We start from the raw sequence: 24,721 nt of genomic DNA on the forward strand, positions 1-24,721 counted from the left end.
CTCTTTGTCTCAGGTCTCTCTCCTCCCTAGTTTGCTGTCTGTTTCCACTTCTCTTTTCTTAAACCGCTCCCTTCTATGCCCTTGCGCACCTTAATTAAATCTAACTCTGATTACGTCAGAGAAGGCCAGGTACCCTACACCATAAGAGGGGGTTTGAAATTTTGACTTGTCTGCTTAAAGATCACCAAAATATGATCACAAGGTCAATTACATCACTGGGTGGGAACCTTTTGGTTAATAGCCCATGTAAGTGCAAGAGATCCTGAAGCACTCACTCATCATGGGAAAGTACCAATGTGTTTCTTACAAAAATTCTCCAGATTATTGACTTTTTAAAGTTTTTCTAGGAAACGTTCTAGATGAATGCTTATTAGCCTTTGTCAGTATGTACTTTTGCAAAGTGTCGCTGTGGCCCAATCAGTTAGTGTGTATGGCTATTAACCTAAAGGTTGGTGATTCAATCCCACCCAGGGACGTAATTGACCTTGTTATCAGATTTTGGTGATCTTTAAGTAGACAAGTCAAAATTTCAAACCCCCTCTTATGGTGTAGGGTACCCGGCCTTCTCTGATGTAATCAGAGTTAGATTTGATTAAGTGATTTTATAAAAAACAGCTAGGAAGCACAATTTAGCAGTGGGTTGCAGAGAAAAAAAATTATGCTGGCAGAAAAGTCCAATTGAGTGATTAAACAGCTCTTCATTTTCTGATTTTATGTTTATGCTAACAAATTTGCTCTCTGAAAAGTGTCCACAAAGCCAAGTCTCTGATTAACACCTTTGTAGGAATGGTTTTTCACCTATTACTGAATTAAACTTGCTTCATTGGAAAGGCAGCAAGATGCATCCTCATTTCAATGTCTACTGAAATAATACAGGTTGACACCAGGAAACATAAACGTCACTGCATCCTTGCTGCTTCCTCATGGGGAAGTCTGTTTAATGTGAAAACAAGGTGATATCTAATCAGCACACAGGTAAGGAATTAAGAAAATCTTTCTTTATGGGTGAAGATGTTTCTCACAAAATTGTTGCACCAAGGCATCATTGAAATTCAAGCTGGAAAGATGATTTTAATATATCACTTGTACATTTTGTACTGCTCTTCTGGTGACAATGTAGTTTGTTTTTGTCAATTACCATTTTAATAATAGGGTAAAGAAAATTAAGTGGATTTTTGAAAGAAAACAATACTGTCAATATACTATTAAAACAAATTAAAATGGTAAAAGTTATTGTACTTTAAGTAAAAATAAAAGAGCAAAAATATCAATCCCAGTTTTGGATTACTTTAATTAACAAAAAACAATGCATATAGCAGAGGATAGTTTCAATCTGCCTACCTCTGGGTTATGGACCCAGCATGCTTCCATTACAGTACTCTGCTGCACATGTAAGTGCAAGAGATCCTGAAGCACTCACTCATCATGGGAAAGTACCAATGTGTTTCTTCATTGGTTGATGGAAGAAACATCTTACAAAAACTCTCCACATTATTGACTTTTTTAAATGTTTCTAGGAAACATTTTAGATGAATGCTTATTAGCCTTTGTCAGTACGTACTTTTGAAAAGTGTCGCTGTGGCGCAATCAGTTAGTGTATAAGGCTATTTACCAAAAGGTTGGTGGTTCAATCCCACCCAGGGACGTAATTGACCTTGTTATCAGATTTTGGTGATCTTTAAGTAGACAAGTCAAAATTTCAAACCCCCTCTTATGGTGTAGGGTACCTGGCCTTCTCTGATGTAATCAGAGTTAGATTTGATTAAGTGATTTTATAAAAAAACAGCTAGGAAGCACAATTTAGCAGTGGGTTGCAGAGAAAAAGAAAAATGCTGGCAGAAAAATCCAATTGAGTGATTAAACAGCTCTTCATTTTCTTGCTTTATTTTTATGCTAACAAATTTGTTCTCTGAAAAGTGTCCACAAAGCCAAGTCTCTGATTAACACCTTTGTAGGGATGGTTTTTAACCTATTACTAAATTAAACTTGCTTCATTGGAAAGGCAGCAAGATGCATCCTCATTTCAATGTCTACTGAAATAATACAGGTTGACACCAGGAAACATTAACGCCACTGCATCCTTGCTGCTTTCTCATGTGGAAGTCTGTTAAATGTGAAAACAAGGTGATATCTAATAAGCACACAGGTAGGGAATTAAGAAAATCTTTATTTAAGGGTGAAGATGTTTCTCACAAAATCGTTACCTCAATGCATCATTGAAATTCAAGCTGAAAAGATGATTTTAATATATCACTTGTACATTTTGTATTGCTCTTCTGGTGACAATGTAGTTTGTTTTTGTCAATTACCATTTTAATAATAGGGTAAAGAAAATTAAGTGGATTTTTGAAAGAAAACAATACTGTCAATATACTATTAAAACAAATTAAAACGGTAAAAGTTATTGTACTTTAAGTAAAAATAAAAGAGCCAAAATATCAATCCCAGTTTTGGATTACTTTAATTAACAAAAAAAATGCATATAGCAGAGGACAGTTGCAATCTGCCTACCTCTGGGTTATAGGCCCAGCATGCTTCCATTGTAGTCCTCTGCTGCACATGTAAGTGCAAGAGATCCTGAAGCACTCACTTATCATGGGAAAGTACCAATGTGTTTCTTCATTGGTTGATGGAAGGAACATCTTACAAAAACTCTCCAGATTATTGACTTTTTAAAGTTTTTCTAGGAAACGTTCTAGATGAATGCTTATTAGCCTTTGTCAGTATGTACTTTCGCAAAGTGTCTCTGAGGCGCAAATAGTTAGCGTGTTCAGTTGTTAACCAAAAGGTTGGTGGTTCAATCCCACCTAGGGACGTAATTGACCTTGTTATCAGATTTTGGTGATCTTTAAGTAGACAAGTAAAAATTTCAAACCACATCTTATGGTGTAGGGTACCTGGCCTTCTCTGATGTAATCAGAGTTAGATTTGATTAAGTGATTTTATAAAAAAAACAGCCACGAAGCACAATTTAGCAGTGGGTTGCAGAGAAAAAGAAATATGCTGGCAGAAAAATCTAATTGAGTGATTAAACAGCTCTTCATTTTCTGGCTTTATTTTTATGCTAACAAATTTGTGCTCTGAAAAGTGTCCACAAAGCCAAGTATCTGATTAACACCTTTGTAGGGATGGTTTTTCACCTATTATTAAATTAAACTTGCTTCATTGGAAAGGCAGCAAGTGATGTCATCCAAGCAGTGGGTCAAAGTTGGCTTCAAACCTCGTCTGCTTATGAAAAGAGAAAAGGGGTATGCAGGGCATGGCGGCCTTTTGCGGTGCTTGGATGACCCCTAGTTCGCATTAAATAATGCAGTCGAGTTTCCCACATTTGGGGAAATCACAGGGGTCAGCATACCCAGAATGCAATGAATGAACCGCACCCTGGGAGAACAGTCTTCATGACCATGGTATCTCCTATGCAAAATAAGTATGATTTGGGATAGGGCTGGGGAGGGCCGCTGCTCAGGCACATCTCTGTCAAGTAAAGGAGATTCAACTGAGGCAGCACAAGGGAACTCTCATCTGGGGACAACAACTGCAGGGAGAACACATATTTTCAGATGAACATGGGAGGGCAGAAGGCTGCCTAATACTGAAGCACCCCCAAACAACAAACCAAATGCAACAACTAGTGCAAGCATTCCTGGGGGAAGGCCTGCAGCAGATGGATTTGCATATGGCGATGTCATCCAAGCAGTGGGTCAAAGTTGGCTTCAACCCTCGTCTGCATATGAAAAGAGAAAAGGGGCGTGCAGGGCATGGCGGCCTTTTGCGGCACTTGGATGACCCCTAGTTCGCATTAAACACCTCCACCCTCCGTCGGTGTGGGGCTCATGTTGGCTATGCCCCAGCCCCTGAAGCATTCAAGCTGATTTCTTGCAGCAGCTGGGCACTGTAACAGCTCCAGAGCTGCTCTGTAAGGCAAGTAAAAGGGTGTGGGCCCTGCAGCACTACCTGTAGTTCGCATTGTGCGAGACCCCTAGTTCGCATTAAACACCCCCACCCTCCTTCGGTGTGGGGCTCATGTTGGCCATGCCCCAGCCCCTGAAGCATTCACGCTGATTTCTTGCAGCAGCTGGGCACTGTAACAGCTCAAGAGCTGCTCTGTAAGGCAAGTAAAAGGGTGTGGGCCCTGCAGCACTACCTGTAGTTTGCATTGTGCATTGGAAGGCACAAAGTAAGCAGACGGGAGGAGAAGTCAGGATAGTGCACAAGGGTATAGACGGGAGGGGCTCAAGAAAAAAGAAGTGGAAACAGACAGCAAACTAGTCTTCCAATGCACAATGCAAACTACAGGTAGTGCTGCAGGGCCCACACCCTTTTACTTGCCTTACAGAGCAGCTCTGGAGCTGTTTAATCACTCAATTGGATTTTTCTGCCAGCATAATTTTTCTCTTACGTCCTAGAGGATGCTGGGGACTCCGTAAGGACCATGGGGGATAGACGGGCTCCGCAGGAGACATGGGCACTTTAAGAAAGACTTTAGATCTTGGTGTGCACTGGCTCCTCCCTCTATGCCCCTCCTCCAGACCTCAGTTTACTACTGTGCCCAGAGGAGACTGGGTGCTTTTCAGGGAGCTCTCCTGAGTTTCCTGACAGAAAGTATATTTGTTAGATTTTTTTATTTTCAGGGAGCCTGCTGGCAACAGACTCCCTGCATCGAGGGGCGGAGGGGAGAGATGCACACCTACTTCTGTGAGTTGATAGGCTCTGCTTCTTAGGCTACTGTACAGCATTAGCTCCAGAGGGATCGGTACGCAGGTCTCACCCTCGCCGTCCGTCCCAGAGCCGCGCCGCCGTCCCCCTCGCAGAGCCGGAAGATAGAAGCCGGGTGAGTATGAGAAGAAAAGAAGACTTCAGAGGCGGCGGAAGACTTCATGATCTTCACTGAGGTAACGCACAGCAGTAAAGCTGTGCTCCATTGCTCCCATACACCTCACACACGGCAGTCAGTGTAAGGGTGAAGGGCGCAGGGGGGACGCCCTGGGCAGCAATATAGACCTCTCTTTGGCAAAATAAATATATATGCAGCTAGGCACTGTATATATATATAAGAGCCCCCGCCATTTTTTTACTATATTTGAGCGGGACAGAAGCCCGTCGCTGAGGGGGTGGGGCTTCTCCCTCAGCACTCACCAGCGCCATTTTCTCCACAGCACCGCTGAGGGAAGCTCCACGGACTCTCCCCTGCTTATACCACGGTAGAAAGAGGGTCTTAAAGAAGAGGGGGGCACATAATTAGGCGCATATATATATGGAAATACAGCGCTACTGGGTAAACATAAAATTATTGTGTTTTTTTCCTGGGTCATATAGCGCTGGGGTGTGTGCTGGCATACTCTCTCTCTCTGTCTCTCCAAAGGGCCTTGTTGGGGAACTGTCCTCAGATAAGAGGATTCCCTGAGTGTATGGTGTGTCGGTACACGTGTGTCGACATGTCTGAGGTAGAAGGCTCTCCTAGAGAGGAGCAGGAGCAAATTAATGTGGTGTCTCCATCGACAACGCCGACACCTGACTGGATGGATATGTGGAATGTTTTAAGTGCTAATGTAAACTTATTACACAAGAGATTAGACAAAGCTGAAGCTAGGGAACAGTCAGGGAGTCAACCCATGCCTGTCCCTATGTCGCAGGGACCTTCGGGGTCTCAAAAGCGCCAACTATCCCAAATAGTTGACACAGATACCGACACGGATTCTGACTCCAGTGTCGACTACGATGATGCAAAGTTACAGCCAAAATTGGCTAAATGTATTCGATATATGATTATTGCAATAAAAGATGTTTTGCACATCACAGAGTCCCCTGTCCCTGACACGAGGGTACACATGTATAAGGGAAAGAAACCTGAGATAACCTTTCCCCCCTCATATGAGTTGAACGAATTATGTGAAAAAGCTTGGGAATCTCCAGACAAAAAGCTGCAGATTCCCAAAAGGATTCTTATGGCGTATCCTTTCCCGCCAATGGACAGGATACGGTGGGAATCCTCCCCTAGGGTGGATAAAGCATTGACACGCTTATCCAAAAAGGTAGCGCTGCCATCCCAGGATACGGCTACCATCAGGGACCCTGCTGACCGCAAGCAGGAGGTTACCCTAAAGTCCATTTACACACATTCTGGTACCTTACTCAGACCGGCAATTGCGTCGGCCGGGGTTGTAGCGCGGTGGCAGCATGGACAGATACCTTATCAGCAGAGATTGAGACCCTAGATAAGGATGCTATGTTATTGACCATAGGGCATATAAAAGATGCTGTCCTACATATGAGAGATGCTCAAAGTGACATTAGTCTACTGGGTTCTAGAATAAACGCTATGTCGATTTCTGCTAGACGAGTCCTATGGACCCGGCAATGGACAGGTGATGCCGACTCAAAAAGGCATATGGAGGTTTTACCTTACAGGGGTGAGGAATTGTTTGGGGAAGGTCTCTCGGACCTAGTCTCCACAGCTACAGCTGGTAAATCAAATTTTTTGCCTTATATTCCCTCACAGCCTAAGAAAGCACCACATTATCAAATGCAGTCCTTTCGATCACAGAGAAACAAGAAAGTACGAGGTGCGTCCTTTCTTGCCAGAGGTAAGGGCAGAGGGAAGAAGCTGCACAACACAGCTAGTTCCCAGGAACAGAAGTCCTCCCTGGCCTCTACAAAATCCACCGCATGACGCTGGGGCTCCGCTAAAGGAGTCCGCCCAGTTGGGGGCACGTCTTCGAGTTTTCAGCCACATCTGGGTTCATTCGCAGGTGGATACCTAGGCAATAGAAATTGTTTCTCAGGGTTACAAGCTGAAATTCGAAGAGGTGCCTCCTCGCCGGTTTTTCAAATCGGCCCTACCATCTTCTCCCCAGGAAAGGGAGATAGTGTTAAATGCAATTCACAAATTGTATCTTCAACAGGTGGTGGTCAAGGTTCCCCTGCTTCAACAAGGAAAGGGAAATTATTCGACCCTGTTTGTAGTCCCAAAACCGGACGGTTTGGTCAGACCCATATTAAATTTAAAATCCCTGAACCTATACTTGAAAAGGTTCAAGTTCAAGATGGAATCGCTAAGAGCGGTCATCGCCAGCCTAGAAGGGGGGGATTTTATGATATCTCTGGACATAAAGGATGCATACCTTCATGTACTCATTTATCCACCTCATCAGGGGTAACCTAAGATTTGCGGTAAGGTATTGTCATTACCAATTTCAGACGTTGCCGTTTGGTCTCTCCAGAATTTTCTCCGAGAATTTTCACCAAGGTAATTACGGAAATTATGGTGCTCCTGCGAAAGCAAGGTGTCACAATTATCCCGTACTTGAACGATCTCCTCATAAAAGCGAGATCAAGAGAGCAGTTGCTGAACAGCGTATAACTTTCACTGAAGGTGTTACAGCAACACGGCTGGATTCTCAATATCCCGAAGTCGCAGTTGGTTCCTACGACTCGTCTGACTTTGCTTGGGCATTATTCTGGATACGGACCAGAAAAGGGTTTATCTTCCGATAGAAAAGGCCCAGGAACTCATGACTCTGGTCAGGAACCTATTGAAACCAAAACAGGTGTCAGTGCATCACTGCACTCGAGTCCTGGGAATGATGGTGGCATCATACGAGGCCATTCCCTCCGGCAGGTTCCATGCGAGGATCTTGCAATGGGACCTACTGGACAAGTGGTCCGGGTCACATCTACAGATTCATCAGTTGATCACCCTGTCCCCCAGGGCCAGGGTATCTCTCCTGTGGTGGCTGCAGAGTGCTCACCTTCTAGAGGGCCGCAGGTTCGGCATTCAGGACTGGATCCTGTTGACCACGAACGCGAGCCTCCGAGGTTGGGGAGCAGCCACACAGGGAAGAAATTTCCAAGGTCTTTGGTCAAGTCAGGAGACTTGTCTTCACATCAACATCCTGGAGCTAAGGGCCATATACAACGCCCTATGTCAAGCGGAGACCTTACTTCGCGACCAACCAGTTCTGATCCAGTCAGACAACGTCACCGCAGTAGTTCATGTAAACCACCAAGGCGGCACAAGGAGCAGAGTGGCGATGGCGGAAGCCACCAGAATTCTTCGCTGGGCGGAGAATCATGTAAGCGCATTGTCAGCAGTGTTCATTCCGGGAGTGGACAACTGGGAAGCAGACTTCCTCAGCAGACACGACCTACATCCAGGAGAGTGGGGACTCCATCAGGAAGTCTTCGCACAGATTGCAAGTCGGTGGGGACTGTTCCAGATAGACATGATGGCGTCCCGCCTCAACAAAAAGCTACAGAGGTATTGCACCAGGTCAAGAGACCCTCAGGCAGTAGCTGTAGACGCCCTAGTGACACCGTGGGTGTTCCGGTCGGTCTATGTATTTCCTCCTCTACCTCTCATACCCAAGGTGTTGATAATAGTAAGAAAAAGAGGAGTAAGAACAATTCTCATTGTTCCAGATTGGCCACGAAGGACCTGGTATCCAGATCTGCAGGAAATGCTCACAGAAGATCCGTGGCCACTTCCTCTAAGACAGGACCTGTTGCAACAGGGGCCCTGTCTGTTCCAAGACTTACCGCAGCTGCGTTTGACGGCATGGCGGTTGAACGCCGGATCCTAGCGGAAAAGGGTATTCCAGATGAGGTCATTCCTACGCTAATAAAGGCTAGGAAGGACGTGACATCTAAACATTATCACTGTATATGGCGAAAATATGTTTCTTGGTGTGAGGCCAGGAATGCTCATACGGAAGAATTCCACCTGGGCCACTTCCTTCACTTCCTACAAACTGGAGTGAATTTGGGCCTAAAATTAGGCTCTATTAAGGTTCAGATTTTGGCCTTATCCATTTTCTTTCAAAAGGAATTGGCCTCTCTTCCTGAAGTAAGTACAAACTTTTGTGAAGGGAGTACTGCATATTCAGCCTCCTTTTGTACCTCCGGTGGTCCCTTGGGACCTTAACGTGGTGTTAAGGTTATGGTTTGAACCACTTAAAATGGTGGAGTTTAAATATCTCACTTGGAAGGTGGTCATGTTATTAGCCTTGGCTTCCGCTAGGCGAGTGTCGGAATTAGCAGCTTTATCACATAAAATCCCCTATCTGGTTTTCCATATGGATAGAGCGGAATTGCAGACCCGTCCTCAATTCCTGCTAAAAGTGGACTCATCCTTTCATATGAACCAACCTATTGTGATGCCTGTGGCTACGCGTGACTTGGAGGATTCCGAGTCCCTTGATGTGGTCAGGGCTTTGAAAATTTACGTGGCCAGAACGGCTAGAGTCAGAAAAACAGAAGCACTGTTTGTCCTGTATGCAGCCAACAAGATTGGCACCCCTGCTTCAAAGCAGACTATTGCTCTCTGGATCTGTAACACGATTCAGCAGGCGCATTCTATGGCGGGATTGCCGTTGCCTAATTCAGTCAAGGCCCATTCCACTAGGAAGGTGGGCTCTTCTTGGGCAGCTGCCCGAGGGGTCTCGGCACTACAGCTGTGCCGAGCTGCTACTTGGTCGGGTTCAAACACCTTTGCAAAGTTCTATAAGTTTGATACCCTGGCTGAGGAGGACCTCCTGTTTGCTCAATCGGTGCTGCAGAGTCATCCGCAGGAGCCCGTTTGGGAGCTTTGGTATAATCCCCATGGTCCTTACGGAGTCCCCAGCATCCTCTAGGACGTAAGAGAAAATAAGATTTTAAACCTACCGGTAAATCTTTTTCTCGTAGTCCGTAGAGGATGCTGGGTGCCCGTCCCAAGTGCGGACTACTTCTGCAAGACTTGTATATAGTTATTGCTTACATAAGGGTTATATGTTAGTTTTCATCGGTCTTGGACTGATGCTATGTTGTTTTCATACTGTTAACTGGGTAGTATATCACAAGTTATACGGTGTGATTGGTGTGGCTGGTATGAATCTTGACCTTGGATTAACAAAAATCCTTTCCTCGTACTGTCCGTCTCCTCTGGGCACAGTTTCTCTAACTGAGGTATGGAGGAGGGGCATAGAGGGAGGAGCCAGTGCACACCCAGATCTAAAGTCTTTCTTAAAGTGCCCATGTCTGCTGCGGAGCCCGTCTATCCCCCATGGTCCTTACGGAGTCCCCATCATCCTCTACGGACTACGAGAGAAAAAAATTTACCGGTAGGTTTAAAATGTTATTTTTTTCTCTGCAACCCACTGCTAAATTGTGCTTCCTAGCTGTTTTTTTATAAAATCACTTAATTAAATCTAACTCTGATTACGTCAGAGAAGGCCAGGTACCCTACACCATAAAAGGGGGTTTGAAATTTTGACTTGTCTACTTAAAGATCACCAAAATCTGATCACAAAGTCAATTACATCCCTGGGTGGGATTGAACCACCAACCTTTTGATTAATAGCCCATGTAAGTGAAAAAGATCCTGAAGCACTCACTCATCATGGGAAAGTACCAATGTGTTTCTTACAAAAATTCTCCAGATTATTGACTTTTTAAAGTTTTTCTAGGACACGTTCTAGATGAATGCTTATTAGCCTTTGTCAGTATTTACTTTTGCAAGGTGTCTATGTGGCGCAATCGGTTAGCATGTTTGGCTATTAACCAAAAGGTTGGTGGTTCAATCCCACCCAGGGATGTAATTGACCTTGTAATCAGATTTTGGTGATCTTTAAGTAGACAAGTTAAAATTTCAAACCCCCTCTTATGGTGTAGGGTACCTGGCCTTCTCTGATGTAATCAGAGTTAGATTTGATTACGTGATTTTATAAAAAAACAGCTAGGAAGCACAATTTAGCAGTGGGTTGCAGAGAAAAAAAATTATGCTGGCAGAAATGTCCAATTGAGTGACGAAACAGCTCTTCATTTTCTGATTTTATGTTTATGCTAACAAATTTGCTCTCTGAAAAGTGTCCACAAAGCCAAGTCTCTGATTAACACCTTTGTAGGAATGGTTTTTCACCTATTACTGAATTAAACTTGCTTCATTGGAAAGGCAGCAAGATGCATCCTCATTTCAATGTCTACTGAAATAATACAGGTTGACACCAGGAAACATAAACGTCACTGCATCCTTGCTGCTTCCTCATGGGGAAGTCTGTTTAATGTGAAAACAAGGTGATATCTAATCAGCACACAGGTAAGGAATTAAGAAAATCTTTCTTTATGGGTGAAGATGTTTCTCACAAAATTGTTGCACCAAAGCATCATTGAAATTCAAGCTGGAAAGATGATTTTAATATATCACTTGTACATTTTGTACTGCTCTTCTGGTGACAATGTAGTTTGTTTTTGTCAATTACCATTTTAATAATAGGGTAAAGAAAATTAAGTGGATTTTTGAAAGAAAACAATACTGTCAATATACTATTAAAACAAATTAAAATGGTAAAAGTTATTGTACTTTAAGTAAAAATAAAAGAGCCAAAATATCAATCCCAGTTTTGGATTACTTTAATTAACAAAATACAATGCATATAGCAGAATATAGTTTCAATCTGCCTACCTCAGGGTTATGGGCCCAGCATGCTTCCGATGCAGTACTCTGCTGCTCATGTAAGGGCAAGAGATCCTGAAGCACTCACTCATCATGGGAAAGTAGCAATGTGTTTCTTACAAAAACTCTCCAGATTATTGACTTTTTAAAGTTTTTCTAGGAAACGTTCTAGATGAATGCTTATTAGCCTTTGTCAGAATGGACTTTTACGAGGTGTCTCTGTGGTGCAATCGGTTAGCATGTTTGGCTATTAACCAAAAGGTTGGTGGTTCAATCCCACCCAGGGATGTAATTGAGCTTGTGATAAGATTTTGGTGATCTTTAAGTAGACAAGTCAAAATTTCAAACCCTCTCTTATGGTGTAGGGTACCTGGTCTTCTCTGATGTAATCAGAGTTAGATTTGATTAAGTGATTTTATAAAAAACAGCTAGGAAGCACAATTTAGCAGTGGATTGCAGAGAAAAAAAAATTATGCTGGCAGAAAAGTCCAATTGAGTGATTAAACAGCTCTTCATTTTCTGACTTTATTTTTATGCTAACAAATTTGCTCTCTGAAAAGTGTCCACAAAGCCAAGTCTCTGATTAACACCTTTGTAGGAATGTTTTTTCACCTATTACTGAATTAAACTTGCTTCATTGGAAAGGCAGCAAGATGCATCCTCATTTCAATGTCTACTGAAATAATACAGGACACCAGGAAACATACACGTTACTGCATCCTTGCTGCTTTCTCATGTGGAAGTCTGTTTAATGTGAAAACAAGGTAATATCTAATCAGCACACAGGTAAGGAGTTAAGAAAATCTTTCTTTATGGGTGAAGATGTTTCTCACAAAATTGTTGTCCGAATGCATCATTGAAATTCAAGATGGAAGATGATTTTAATATATCACTTGTACATTTTGCATTGCTCTTCTGATGACAATGTAGTTTGTTTTTGTCAATTACCATTTCAGTAATAGGGTAAAGAAAATTAAGTGGATTTTTTAAAGAAAACAATGCTGTCAATATACTATTAAAACAAATTAAAATGATAAAAGTTATTGTACTTTAAGTAAAAATAAAAGAGCCAAAATATCAATCCCAGTTTTTGATTACTTTAATTATAAAAAAAAAATGCACATAGCAGAGGATAGTTTCGATCAATCGACCTCTGGGTTATGGGCCCAACATCCTTCCATTGCACTACTCTGCTGCTCATAGAAGTCCGAGAGATCCTGAAGACTAAATTGATTAAAGGCCTAAAAGTACTGGACTATAAGGAAAGACTTACTAGGCTGAATATGTATACACTAGAAAAGAGGTGCCTAAGAGGAGATATTATTAATATCTTCAAATATGTAAAGATACATAACAAAGAGTTATCAGAGGAATTATTTATTAAAAGAACACGTGGTCACTCGCTGCGACTGGAGGAAAGTTCAGAACGCAATGGAGGAAAGGGTTCTTCACTGTTAGGGCAATCAGGATGTGGAATTCCCTGCCAGGGAAGGTGGTAATGGCGTACTCTGTAATTGGATTTAAAAAAGGAATGGATACATTTCTGAATGAAAAAGCTATCCAAGGTTATAATACTTAAAATATCAACATGGTTAATCCGGGGGTAACATGAGTTATAGTAGCTAACTAGTCATAAAACATTATTCAGCAAGTATGTAGAATCATCACAACTTAAAACAGGTTGAACACGATGGGCAATTTTCCTCTATTCAACCTCAAAAACTATGTTACTATATGTTACTATATTACTGTAGTATACAGAACACCACAATGCAATGAGCAGTGATAGTGAGCACTGATGAGGATACTAGAACTGACACTGAGCAGCAAGATGCAGCACTGGACTATTAGTAATGTACTGTAGTATGCTGAGCACCACAATGCAGCACAAGACAATGAGCAGTGATACTGAGCACTAATGAGGATACTACTGGGAACTGACACTGAGCAAGAGAGACACACTACTAGTATTACTGAGCAGCAATAAGTAACCACTGATACTGAGCACTGATATTGAGATTTCCACTGAGAGAACATAGCCACGTCCTCTCCGCTCTCTCTTCAATGCACGAGTAAAAATGGCAGCAACGCGCAGCTCTTTATATAATATCCGAATCTCGCGAGAATCCGACAGCGGGATGATGACATTTTCCCTTGTTCAGGTTTTCCGAGTCAGGCGGGAACAACCGAGCCTGCCTCGGACCAGTGTAAACCACGTGGAGTTCGTGGGGAATTCGGTTCTCGGAGAACCGAACCCGCTCCTCTCTACCTTATAACCATCAATTTTTTTTATTTTCAATCTAAGCCCCTGCAGTTTTCTGTAAGCATCTGCTTCGCTATGATGATCAACAAGTCACAAGGGCAAACACTCAGGGCTTGAGGCATAGATCTTTGGACCAGCTGCTACAAGCATGGCAGAGGTGTCACTATCACTGGTGACACCCAGAGAGGTGGCGAGGGAGATTGTAATGCAGTGTGTGCAAATAAGCAGCGCAATGGTAAAAAGGAGGCATGATTTCATAGGTAGGGGCGTGGCCTGGTGGCCTGAATCTACATTTTGTTGCTCCGGGTGTCCCGGGGGTTGGGGGCTGCACCCGGGGACTAGTGTGTAAGCGGTGCTGGCTCCTGCACAGTGACAGGGCATGGCCACCCAGTATGACACCTCCCTTCTTGACCATGCTGTAATTGCAGTCGCACTGCAGTTCAGCGTGATCATAAACAATGGTGTAGCCTCCTGCTGGTGCAGACTGTATGTGCGCGCAGGAAGCCGCCACCATTTTTGTGATCACAGCGGCTGAATGTGATGTCATACAGCCGCTGTGACCACGCCCCCTGTGTCTCCTCCATTGCAGACCCCATTTTGAAGCCTTGCCCCCGCACTGCTCCATCCGTGACTTGGAAATGGAGTGTTGCTGACCCCACTCTCCCCCCCTGCCCCGATTGACAGGCAGAGGCGATCGCATGCAGGCACATGCGTATGATCTTAGCAATTTTTGCAGTTGGATCGCTTATTGTGATTGCAATCCAACCTGAATCAGGCCCTATTACCTATCACAATGCGCTGCGGGCAGTACAAAATTGGGTTAATATAGGAGAAAAACCCCCAGACCTGTGCTCCTTAACTGTACCTGGTGGCTAGTGGAGCGGCTGCCCAGTAATCAGTGTCCACCCCAGTGCGCACACGGCCCACCCCCTACGGCCACGCTCCCCTTAATCAGCGGCCTCGTGATCCGGAAGGGCGGTGTGTGTGTGACTGACCTTAGGAAGAAACCGGAGCCTCCGCTGCAGTGACCCAGCAACCAGGGCACGGGAGTATACAGCGCCGCTGGGAGTGATGAAGCTGCAGTAAAGATGTCTATTAGACCTAGCCTGCTGCAGCCCTTGTAGATTCTCATAAAACAAGTTCTTCTTTTCTTGTCAAAATTAATAGCTAAGAATAGGCTGCCTGAGGCAGGCCCCTGTTAAGTGGCCTGCTACTGAAGGCACCAACTACAAACTGAGCTCCCTGTTCATGGAAGCGGGGTTATAGAGGAGGATGCGCTGAGCATCTTGGGAACAGTCAAAAGCTTTGAGCCGGTTGGTGCCTCAGATCAAGATCCTACTCTACACCCCAATGTGAATCCTTGTGGAGTCCAGTGTACCCCACAGAAGAAATTAATGTGTCACACCCATTGGCAGCAACCTTAGAATAGCTGCTGACGGGCACAATTGAGAAAGGAAGGGGGGGGGGGGGGACATTTGAATCCAGCACATAGATGCAATTCAAATATGTAATTTGTACCTTCCTATTTTAAAATATAATTTTAATGTAGAGGATGCTGGGGTCACATTAAGAACCATGGGGTATAGACGGGATCCGCAAGAGACATGGGCACTTTAAGACTTTCAAAGGGTGTGAACTGGCTCCTCCCTCTATGCCCCTCCTCCAGACTCCAGTTATAGGAACTGTGCCCAGGGAGACGGACATTTCGAGGAAAGGATTTATTGTTAAACTAAGGTGAGCATCTTACCAGCTCACACCTTAAGCATGCCGCAGAACGTGGCATTCAACAGAACACAAGCCAACGGCATGAACAATTGCAGCAAAAAGCTGACCAGAACCGTAACACAACATGTGTATAACCACAAGTAATAACTGCAGACACAGTATGGACTGGGACGGGTGCCCAGCATCCTCTACGTACTAAGAGAAAAGGATTTACCGGTAGGTATTAAAATCCTATTTTCTCATACGACCTAGAGGATGCTGGGGTCACATTAAGAACCATGGGGTTATACCAAAGCTCTTGAACGGGTGGGAGAGTGCGTACGACTCTGCAGCACCGAATGACCCAACTTGAGGTTATCATCAGCCAAGGTATCAAACTTGTAAAACTTAGCAAAAGTGTTTACTAAATAGCTGCTCGGCAAAGTTGCAATGCCGAGACTCCCCGACCAGCTGCCCAGGATGAACCCACCTTTCTAGTAGAATGGGTCTTCACCTTATTCAGTAACGGCAATCCTGCCGTGGAATGAGCATGCTGAATCTTACCACAGATCCAGCGCATAATGGTCTGCATGGAAGCAGGACACCCAATCCTGTTGGGAGCATACAGGACAAACAGAGCCTCTGTTTTCCTAATCTGAACCGTTCTGGTGACATAAATTTTCAAAGTTCTGACCACAGCCAGAGACTTTGACTCAACGAAGGTGTCAGTGGCCAAAGGCACCATGTGGAAAGATGAACCACCTTTGGCAGAAATTGTTGACGTGTCCTCAATTCTGCTCTATCTTCATGAAAGATCAAATAAAGGCTCTTGTGATACTGCATGGTTTGTACTGTTTTCCATGTGCTCCCAGATCTTTCAAGCAAGTAGCATGGTCAAGAAAGTTCTGTTTGAAAAGAAACAAACATTTACTGTCATTGTTATGCAAATAAACTTACATTAAAGCTAACAAGAAAGCACACTCGTTCTGTCTTTAAACTGATAAAAGAAACCCCAATAATATGGGGCATGCAAAAATTGAGATAAAACTCAGTTTTGCTCCTCTCCACGGAAATCTTTAATAAAAGGCGAAATATTTGTTAGTTCTGAAGAGAAACCAGAGCATGACCAAGATTCCACCTGTCGCCTGAGTGCCATGCCAGCAGTTCTCATTCAGCTCAAAGTGAGCACCCAATTTGAATGAAAGAAAGCAGATTTCTCACCAGGCTTCCCCTTGCTATAAACATGGTTTGTACTCTTTTCCATGTGCTCCCAGATCTTTCAAACAATTAGTGTGGTCAAGAAAGTTCTGTTTGAAAAGAAACAAACATTTACTGTCATTTCTATGCAAATGAGCTTACATTAAAGCTCTTAAACCGATAAAATAAAACCCCAATAAGATGGGGCATGCAAAAATTGAGATAAAACTCAGTTTTGCTCCTCTCCACGGAAATCTTTAGTAAAAGGCGAAAGATTTGTTCGTTCTGAAGAGAAACCACAGCATGACCAAGATTCTACCTGTCGCCTGAGTGCCATGTCAGCAGTCCTCATTCAGCTCAAAGTGAGCACCCAATTTGAAAGAAAGAAAGCAGATTTCTCACCAGGCTTCCCCTTGCTATAAACATGGTTTGTACTCTTTTCCATGTGCTCCCAGATCTTTCAAGCAATTAGTATAGTCAAGAAAGTTCTGTTTGAAAAGAAACAAACATTTACTGTCATTTCTATGCAAATGAGCTTACATTAAAGCACACTCGTTCTATCTTTAAACTGATAAAAGAAACCCCAATAAGACGGGGCATGCAAAAATTGAGATAAAACTCAGTTTTGCTCCTCTCCACGGAAATCTTTAGTAAAAGGCGAAAGATTTGTTCGTTCTGAAGAGAAACCAGAGCATGACTAAGATTCCACCTGTCGCCTGAGTGCCATGCCAGCAGTCCTCATTCAGCTCAAAGTGAGCACCCAATTTGAAAGAAAGAAAGCAGATTTCTCACCAGGCTTCCCCTTGCTATAAGCATGGTTTGTACTCTTTTCCATGTGCTCCCAGATCTTTCAAGCAATTAGTATGGTCAAGAAAGTTCTGCTTGAAAAGAAACAGACATTTATTGTCATTGTTATGCAAATAAACTTACATTAAAGCTAACAAGAAAGCACACTCGTTCTGTCTTTAATCCGATAAAAGAAACCCCAATAATATGGGGCATGCAAAAATTGAGATAAAACTCAGTTTTGCTCCTCTCCACGGAAATCTTTAGTAAAAGGCGAAAGATTTGTTCGTTCTGAAGAGAAACCAGAGCATGACCAAGATTCCACCTGTTGCCTGAGTGCCGTGCCAGCAGTCCTCATTCAGATCAAAGTGAGCGCCCAATTTGAAAGAAAGCAGATTTCTCACCTGTCTTCTCCTTGCTATAAGCATGGTTTGTACTGTATTCCATGTGCTCCCAGATCTTTCAAGCAAGTAGCATGGTCAAGAAAGTTCTGTTTGAAAAGAAACAAACATTTACTGTCATTTCTATGCAAATGAGCTTACATTAAAGCACACTCATTCTATCTTTAAACCGATAAAAGAAACCCCAAAAAGATGGGGCATGCAAAAATTGAGATAAAACTCGGTTTTGCTCCTCTCCACAGAAATCTTTAGTAAAAGGCGAAAGATTTGTTCGTTCTGAAGAGAAACCAGAGCATGACCAAGATTTTTATCTGAAAATGTGTTCTCCCTGCAGTTGTTGTCCCCAGATGAGAGTTCCCTTGTGCTGCCTCAGTTGAATCTCCTTTACTTGACAGAGATGTGCCTGAGCAGCGGCCCTCCCCAGCCCTATCCCAAATCATACTTATTTTGCATAGGCGATACCATGGTCATGAAGATTGTTCTCCCAGGGTGAGGTTCATTCATTGCATTCTGGGTATGCTGACCCCTGTGATTTCCCCAAATGTGGGAAACTCGACTGCATTATTTGTGGTAGTGGGGGACTGTGTTTGTGCTTTCCTCTGGTCAGCTCTGGTAAAAATCAGATTTCTTTATCTCAGATCTTCCTCTAGCCTTGTTCTTCTTTCGAGAGTTCCCTTGTGCTGCCTCAGTTGGATCTCTTTCACTTGACAGGGGGGTGCCCGAGCAGCGACCCTCCCCAGCTCTAGCCCAACTCCTACTTACCTGCCAGGTGAGATACTATGATCATGAAGGTGCTTCTCCCAGGGCAAGGCTCACCCATTGCACTCTGGTTGTGCTGCCCCTGCGATTTCCCCAAATGTGGGAAACTTGACTGCATAATTTGTGTTTCCCTTGGTCAGCTCTCGTATAATTCAGATCTCTTTGTCTCAGGTCTCTCTCCAGCCTAGTTTGCTGTCTGTTTCCACTTCTCTTTTCTTGAGCCGCTCCCTTCTATGCCCTTGCGCACTATCCTGACTTCTCCCGTCTGCTTACTTCGTGCCTTCCAACGCACAATGCAAACTACAGGTAGTGCTGCAGGGCCCACACCCTTTTACTTGCCTTACAGAGCAGCTCTGGAGCAGTTACAGTGCCCAGCTGCTGCAAGAAATCAGCTTGAATGCTTCAGGGGCTGGGGCATAGCCAACATGAGCCCCACACCGAAGGAGGGTGGAGGTGTGTAATGCGAACTAGGGGTCATCCAAGCGCCGCAAAAGGCCGCCATGCCCTGCACGCCCCTTTTCTCTTTTCATATGCAGACGAGGGTTGAAGCCAACTTTGACCCACTGCTTGGATGGCATCACCATATGCAAATCCATCTGCTGCAGGCCTTCCCCCAGGAATGCTTGCACTAGTTGTTGCATTTGGTTTGTTGTTTGGGGGTGCTTCAGTATTAGGCAGCCTTCTGCCCTCCCATGTTCATCTGAAAATATGTGTTCTCCCTGCAGTTGTTGTCCCCAGATGAGAGTTCCCTTGTGCTGCCTCAGTTGAATCTTCTTTACTTGACAGAGATGTGCCTGAGCAGCGGCCCTCCCCAGCCCTATCCCAAATCATACTTATTTTGCATAGGCGATACCATGGTCATGAAGATTGTTCTCCCAGGGTGAGGTTCATTCATTGCATTCTGGGTATGCTGACCCCTGTGATTTCCCCAAATGTGGGAAACTCAACTGCATTATTTGTGGTAGTGGGGGACTGTGTTTGTGCTTTCCTCTGGTCAGCTCTGGTAAAAGTCAGATTTCTTTGTTTCAGTTCTTCCTCTAGCCTTGTTCTTCTTTCGAGAGTTCCCTTGTGCTGCCTCAGTTGGATCTCCTTCACTTGACAGGTGGGTGCCCGAGCAGCGATCCTCCCCAGCTCTAGCCCAACTTCTACTTACCTGCCAGGTGATATACTATAATCATGAAGGTGCTTCTCCCAGGGCAAGGCTCACCCATTGCACTCTGGATGTGCTGCCCCTGCGATTTCCCCAAATGTGGGAAACTTGACTGCATAATTTGTGTTTCCCCTGGTCGGCTCTCGTATAATTCAGATCTCTTTGTCTCAGGTCTCTCTCCAGCCTAGTTTGCTGTCTGTTTCCACTTCTCTTTTCTTAAGCCGCTCCATTCTATGGCCTTGCACACTATCCTTACTTCTCCCGTCTGCTTACTTTGTGCCTTCCAATGCACAATGCAAACTACAGGTAGTGCTGCAGGGCCCACACCCTTTTACTTGCCGTACAGAGCAGCTCTGGAGCTGTTACAGTGCCCAGCTACTGCAAGAAATCAGCTTGAATGCTTCAGGGGCTGGGGCATAGCCAACATGAGCCCCACACCGAAGGAGGGTGGAGGTGTTTAATGCGAACTAGGGGTCATCCAAGCGCCGCAAAAGGCCGCCATGCCCTGCACGCCCCTTTTCTCTTTTCATATGCAGACGAGGGTTGAAGCCAACTTTGACCCACTGCTTGGATGACATCACCATATGCAAATCCATCTGCTGCAGGCCTTCCCCCAGGAATGCTTGCACTAGTTGTTGCATTTGGTTTGTTGTTTGGGGGTGCTTCAGTATTAGGCAGCCTTCTGCCCTCCCATGTTCATCTGAAAATATGTGTTCTCCCTGCAGTTGTTGTCCCCAGATGAGAGTTCCCTTATGCTGCCTCAGTTGAATCTCCTTTATTTGACAGAGATGTGCCTGAGCAGCGGCCCTCCCCAGCCCTATCCCAAATCATACTTATTTTGCATAGGAGATACCATGGTCATGAAGATTATTCTCCCAGTGTGAGGTTCATTCATTGCATTCTGGGTATGCTGACCCCTGTGATTTCCCCAAATGTGTGAAACTCGACAGCATTATTTGTGGTAGTGGGGGACTGTGTTTGTGTTTTCCTCTGGTCAGCTCTGGTAAAAGTCAGATTTCTTTGTCTCAGATCTTCCTCTAGCCTTGTTCTTCTTTCGAGAATTCCCTTGTGCTGCCTCAGTTGGATCTCCTTCACTTGACAGGGGGGTACCCGAGCAGCGACCCTCCCCAGCTCTAGCCCAACTCCTACTTACCTGCCAGGTGAGATACTATGATCACGTAGGTGCTTCTCCCAGGGCAAGGCTCACCCATTGCACTCTGGGTGTGCTGCTCCTGCGATTTCCCCAAATGTGGGAAACTTGACTGCATAATTTGTGTTTCCCCTGGTCGGCTCTCGTATAATTCAGATCTCTTTGTCTCAGGTCTCTCTCCAGCCTAGTTTGCTGTCTGTTTCCACTTCTCTTTTCTTAAGTGCCTTCCAATGCACAATGCAAACTACAGGTAGTGCTGCAGGGCCCACACCCTTTTACTTGCCGTACAGAGCAGCTCTGGAGCTGTTACAGTGCCCAGCTGCTGCAAGAAATCAGCTTGAATGCTTCAGGGGCTGGGGCATAGCCAACATGAGCCCCACACCGAAGGAGGGTGGGGGTGTTTAATGCGAACTAAGGGTCATCCAAGCGCCGCAAAAGGCCGCCATGCCCTGCATACCCCTTTTCTCTTTTCATATGCAGATGAGGGTTCCAGCCAACTTTGGCCCACTGCTTGGATGACATCACCGTATGCAAATCCGTCTTCTGCAGAACTTCCCCCAGGAATGCTTGTACTAGTTGTTGCATTTGGTTTGTTGTTTGGGGGTGCTTCAGTATAAGGCAGCCTTCTGCCCTCCCATGTTCATCTGAAAATATGAGTTCTCCCTGCAGTTGTTGTCCCCAGATGGGAGTTCCCTTGTGCTGCCTCAGTTGAATCTCCTTTACTTGACAGAGATGTGCCTGAGCAGCGGCCCTCCCCAGCCCTATCCCAAATCATACTTATTTTGCATAGGAGATACCATGGTCATGAAGATTGTTCTCCGAGGGTGAGGTTCATTCATTGCATTTTGGGTATGCTGACCCCTGTGATTTCCCCAAATGTGGGAAACTCAACTGCATTATTTGTGGTAGTGGGGGACTGTGTTTGTGCTTTCCTCTGGTCAGCTCTGGTAAAAGTCAGATTTCTTTGTCTCAGATTTTCCTCTAGCCTTGTTCTTCTTTCGAGAGTTCCCTTGTGCTGCCTCAGTTGGATCTCCTTCACTTGACAGGGGGGTACCCGAGCAGCAACCCTCCCCAGCTCTAGCCCAACTCCTACTTACCTGCCAGGTGAGATACTATGATCATGAAGGTGCTTCTCCCAGGGCAAAGCTCACCCATTGCACTCTGGGTGTGCTGCTCCTGCGATTTCCCCAAATGTGGGACACTTGACTGCATAATTTGTGTTTCCCCTGGTCGGCTCTCGTATAATTTAGATCTCTTTGTCTCAGGTCTCTCTCCAGCCTAATTTGCTGCCTGTTTCCACTTCTCTTTTCTTGAGCCGCTCCCTTCTATGCCCTTGCGCACTATCCTGACTTCTCCCGTCTGCTTACTTTGTGCCTTCCAACGCACAATGCGAACTACAGGTAGTGCTGCAGGGCCCACACCCTTTTACTTGCCTTACAGAGCAGCTCTGGAGCTGTTACAGTGCCCAGCTGCTGCAAGAAATCAGCTTGAATACTTCAGGGGCTGGGGCATAGCCAACATGAGCCCCACACCGAAGGAGAATGGAGGTGTTTAATGCGAACTAGGGGTCATCCAAGCACCGCAAAAGGCCGCCATGCCCTGCATAACCCTTTTCTCTTTTCATATGCAGATGAGGGTTCCAGCCAACTTTGGCCCACTGCTTGGATGACATCACCGTATGCAAATCCGTCTTCTGCAGACCTTCTCCCAGGAATGCTTTTACTAGTTGTTGCATTTGGTTTGTTGTTTGGGGGTGCTTCAGTATTAGGCAGCCTTCTGCCCTCCCATGTTCATCTGAAAATATGTGTTCTCCCTGCAGTTGTTGTCCCCAGATGAGAGTTCCCTTGTGCTGCCTCAGTTGAATCTTCTTTACTTGACAGAGATGTGCCTGAGCAGCGGCCCTCCCCAGCCCTATCCCAAATCATACTTATTTTGCATAGGAGATAACATGGTCATGAAGATTGTTCTCCCAGGGTTAGGTTCATTCATTGCATTCTGGGTATGCTGATCCCTGTGATTTCCCCAAATGTGGGAAACTCAACTGCATTATTTGTGGTAGTGGGGGACTGTGTTTGTGCTTTCCTCTGGTCAGCTCTGGTAAAAGTCAGATTTCTTTGTCTCAGATCTTCCTCTAGCCTTGTTCTTCTTTCGAGAGTTCCCTTGTGCTGCCTCAGTTGGATCTCCTTCACTTGACAGGGGGGTGCCCGAGCAGCGACCCTCCCCAGCTCTAGCCCAACTCCTACTTACCTGCCAGGTGAGATACTATGATCATGTAGGTGCTTCTCCCAGGGCAAGGCTCACCCAATGCACTCTGGGTGTGCTGCCCCTGCGATTTCCCCAAATGTGTGAAACTTGACTGCATAATTTGTGTTTCCCCTGGTCGGCTCTCATATAATTCAGATCTCTTTGTCTCAGGTCTCTCTCCAGCCTAGTTTGCTGTCTGTTTCCACTTCTTTTTTCTTAAGCCCCTCCCTTCTATACCCTTGTGGACTATCCTGACTTCTGCTCCTGTCTGCTTACTTTGTGCCTTCCAATGCACAATGCAAACTACAGGTAGTGCTGCAGGGCCCAAACCCTTTTACTTTCCTTAAAGAGCAGCTCTGGAGCTGTTACAGTGCCAAGCTGCTGCAAGAAATCAGCTTGAATGCTTCAGGGGCTGGGGCATGGCCAACATGAGCCCCACACCGACGGAGGGTGGAGGTGTTTAATACGAACTAAGGGTCATCCAAGCGCCGCAAAAGGCCGCCATGCCCTGCATACCCCTTTTCTCTTTTCATATGCAGATGAGGGTTCCAGCCAACTTTGGCCCACTGCTTGGATGACATCACCGTATGCAAATCCGTCTTCTGCAGACCTTCCCCCAGGAATGCTTGTACTAGTTGTTGCATTTGGTTTGTTGTTTGGGGTGCTTCTGAAAATATGTGTTCTCCCTGCAGTTGTTGTCCCCAGATGAGAGTTCCCTTGTGCTGCCTCAGTTGAATCTCCTTTACTTGACAGAGATGTGCCTGAGCAGCGGCCCTTCCCAGCCCTATCCCAAATCATACTTATTTTGCATAGGAGATACCATGGTCATGAAGATTGTTCTCCCAGGGTGAGGTTCATTCATTGCACTCTGGGTATGCTGACCCCTGTGATTTCCCCACATGTGGGAAACTCGACTGCATTATTTGTGGTAGTGGGGGACTGTGTTTGTGCTTTCCTCTGGTCAGCTCTGGTAAAAGTCAGATTTCTATTACTCAGATCTTCATCTAGCCTTGTTCTTTTTTCGAGAGTTTCCTTGTGCTGCCTCAGTTGGATCTCCTTCACTTGACAGGGGGGTGCCCGAGCAGCGACCCTCCCCAGCTCAAGCCCAACTCCTACTTACCTGCCAGGTGAGATACTATGATCAGGAAGGTGCTTCTCCCAGGGCAAGGCTCACCCATTGCACTCTGGGTGTGCTGCTCCTACGATTTCCCCAAATGTGGGACAGTTGACTGCATAATTTGTGTTTCCTCTGGTCGGCTACTCGTATAATTCAGATCTCTTTGTCTCAGGTCTCTCTCCAGCCTAGTTTGCTGTCTGTTTCCACTTCTCTTTTCTTGAGCCCCTGCCTTCTATGCCCTTGTGCACTCTACTGACTTCTCCTGTCTGCTTACTTTGTGCCTTCCAACGCACAATGCAAACTACAGGTAGTGCTGCAGGGCCAACACCCTTTTACTTGCCTTACAGAGCAGCTCTGGAGCTGTTACAGTGCCCAGCTGCTGCAAGAAATCAGCTTGAATGCTTCAGGGGCTGGGGCATAGCCAACATGAGCCCCACACCGACGGAGGGTGGAGGTGTTTAATGCAAACTAAGGGTCATCCAAGCACCGCAAAAGGCCGCCATGCCCTGCATACCCCTTTTC

At 45.2% G+C, this 24,721-nt stretch overlaps 16 non-coding genes and 3 pseudogenes across 16 annotated transcripts; 13 read left to right on the forward strand and 6 right to left on the reverse strand.

The window, feature by feature from the left end:
* Nucleotides 1-3,252: 3,252 nt before the first annotated feature.
* Nucleotides 3,253-3,431, reverse strand: LOC135034260 (U1 spliceosomal RNA; annotated as a pseudogene).
* An 8,212-nt stretch (nucleotides 3,432-11,643) lies between these two features.
* On the forward strand, nucleotides 11,644-11,717 carry TRNAN-AUU (transfer RNA asparagine (anticodon AUU)). Its single transcript has one exon. It is a non-coding gene; the product is annotated as a tRNA-Asn (tRNA).
* Nucleotides 11,718-16,403: 4,686 nt separating this feature from the next.
* On the reverse strand, nucleotides 16,404-16,519 carry LOC135034292 (U5 spliceosomal RNA). The gene has a single exon (XR_010229540.1). It is a non-coding gene; the product is annotated as a U5 spliceosomal RNA (small nuclear RNA).
* Nucleotides 16,520-16,781: 262 nt separating this feature from the next.
* LOC135034283 (U5 spliceosomal RNA) lies at nucleotides 16,782-16,897 on the reverse strand. Its single transcript, XR_010229532.1, has one exon. It is a non-coding gene; the product is annotated as a U5 spliceosomal RNA (small nuclear RNA).
* Nucleotides 16,898-17,171: 274 nt separating this feature from the next.
* LOC135034278 (U5 spliceosomal RNA) lies at nucleotides 17,172-17,287 on the reverse strand. The gene has a single exon (XR_010229527.1). It is a non-coding gene; the product is annotated as a U5 spliceosomal RNA (small nuclear RNA).
* Nucleotides 17,288-17,573: 286 nt separating this feature from the next.
* Nucleotides 17,574-17,689, reverse strand: LOC135034276 (U5 spliceosomal RNA). The gene has a single exon (XR_010229525.1). It is a non-coding gene; the product is annotated as a U5 spliceosomal RNA (small nuclear RNA).
* A 270-nt stretch (nucleotides 17,690-17,959) lies between these two features.
* On the reverse strand, nucleotides 17,960-18,075 carry LOC135034280 (U5 spliceosomal RNA). Its single transcript, XR_010229529.1, has one exon. It is a non-coding gene; the product is annotated as a U5 spliceosomal RNA (small nuclear RNA).
* Nucleotides 18,076-18,217: 142 nt separating this feature from the next.
* Nucleotides 18,218-18,381, forward strand: LOC135034325 (U1 spliceosomal RNA). Its single transcript, XR_010229573.1, has one exon. It is a non-coding gene; the product is annotated as a U1 spliceosomal RNA (small nuclear RNA).
* Nucleotides 18,382-18,533: 152 nt separating this feature from the next.
* LOC135034226 (U1 spliceosomal RNA) lies at nucleotides 18,534-18,696 on the forward strand. The gene has a single exon (XR_010229486.1). It is a non-coding gene; the product is annotated as a U1 spliceosomal RNA (small nuclear RNA).
* Nucleotides 18,697-19,367: 671 nt separating this feature from the next.
* Nucleotides 19,368-19,531, forward strand: LOC135034309 (U1 spliceosomal RNA). Its single transcript, XR_010229557.1, has one exon. It is a non-coding gene; the product is annotated as a U1 spliceosomal RNA (small nuclear RNA).
* Nucleotides 19,532-19,683: 152 nt separating this feature from the next.
* On the forward strand, nucleotides 19,684-19,846 carry LOC135034251 (U1 spliceosomal RNA). The gene has a single exon (XR_010229504.1). It is a non-coding gene; the product is annotated as a U1 spliceosomal RNA (small nuclear RNA).
* Nucleotides 19,847-20,517: 671 nt separating this feature from the next.
* Nucleotides 20,518-20,681, forward strand: LOC135034195 (U1 spliceosomal RNA). The gene has a single exon (XR_010229460.1). It is a non-coding gene; the product is annotated as a U1 spliceosomal RNA (small nuclear RNA).
* A 152-nt stretch (nucleotides 20,682-20,833) lies between these two features.
* LOC135034224 (U1 spliceosomal RNA) lies at nucleotides 20,834-20,996 on the forward strand. Its single transcript, XR_010229484.1, has one exon. It is a non-coding gene; the product is annotated as a U1 spliceosomal RNA (small nuclear RNA).
* Nucleotides 20,997-21,611: 615 nt separating this feature from the next.
* LOC135034198 (U1 spliceosomal RNA) lies at nucleotides 21,612-21,775 on the forward strand. The gene has a single exon (XR_010229463.1). It is a non-coding gene; the product is annotated as a U1 spliceosomal RNA (small nuclear RNA).
* A 152-nt stretch (nucleotides 21,776-21,927) lies between these two features.
* On the forward strand, nucleotides 21,928-22,069 carry LOC135034230 (U1 spliceosomal RNA; annotated as a pseudogene).
* Nucleotides 22,070-22,761: 692 nt separating this feature from the next.
* On the forward strand, nucleotides 22,762-22,925 carry LOC135034316 (U1 spliceosomal RNA). The gene has a single exon (XR_010229564.1). It is a non-coding gene; the product is annotated as a U1 spliceosomal RNA (small nuclear RNA).
* Nucleotides 22,926-23,077: 152 nt separating this feature from the next.
* Nucleotides 23,078-23,219, forward strand: LOC135034261 (U1 spliceosomal RNA; annotated as a pseudogene).
* A 659-nt stretch (nucleotides 23,220-23,878) lies between these two features.
* LOC135034186 (U1 spliceosomal RNA) lies at nucleotides 23,879-24,042 on the forward strand. The gene has a single exon (XR_010229455.1). It is a non-coding gene; the product is annotated as a U1 spliceosomal RNA (small nuclear RNA).
* Nucleotides 24,043-24,194: 152 nt separating this feature from the next.
* Nucleotides 24,195-24,358, forward strand: LOC135034206 (U1 spliceosomal RNA). The gene has a single exon (XR_010229470.1). It is a non-coding gene; the product is annotated as a U1 spliceosomal RNA (small nuclear RNA).
* The last annotated feature ends 363 nt before the right edge of the window (nucleotides 24,359-24,721 follow it).

The sequence above is a fragment of the Pseudophryne corroboree genome, unplaced genomic scaffold (genome assembly GCF_028390025.1).
Source record: "Pseudophryne corroboree isolate aPseCor3 unplaced genomic scaffold, aPseCor3.hap2 scaffold_580, whole genome shotgun sequence".
NCBI lineage: Eukaryota > Metazoa > Chordata > Amphibia > Anura > Myobatrachidae > Pseudophryne > Pseudophryne corroboree.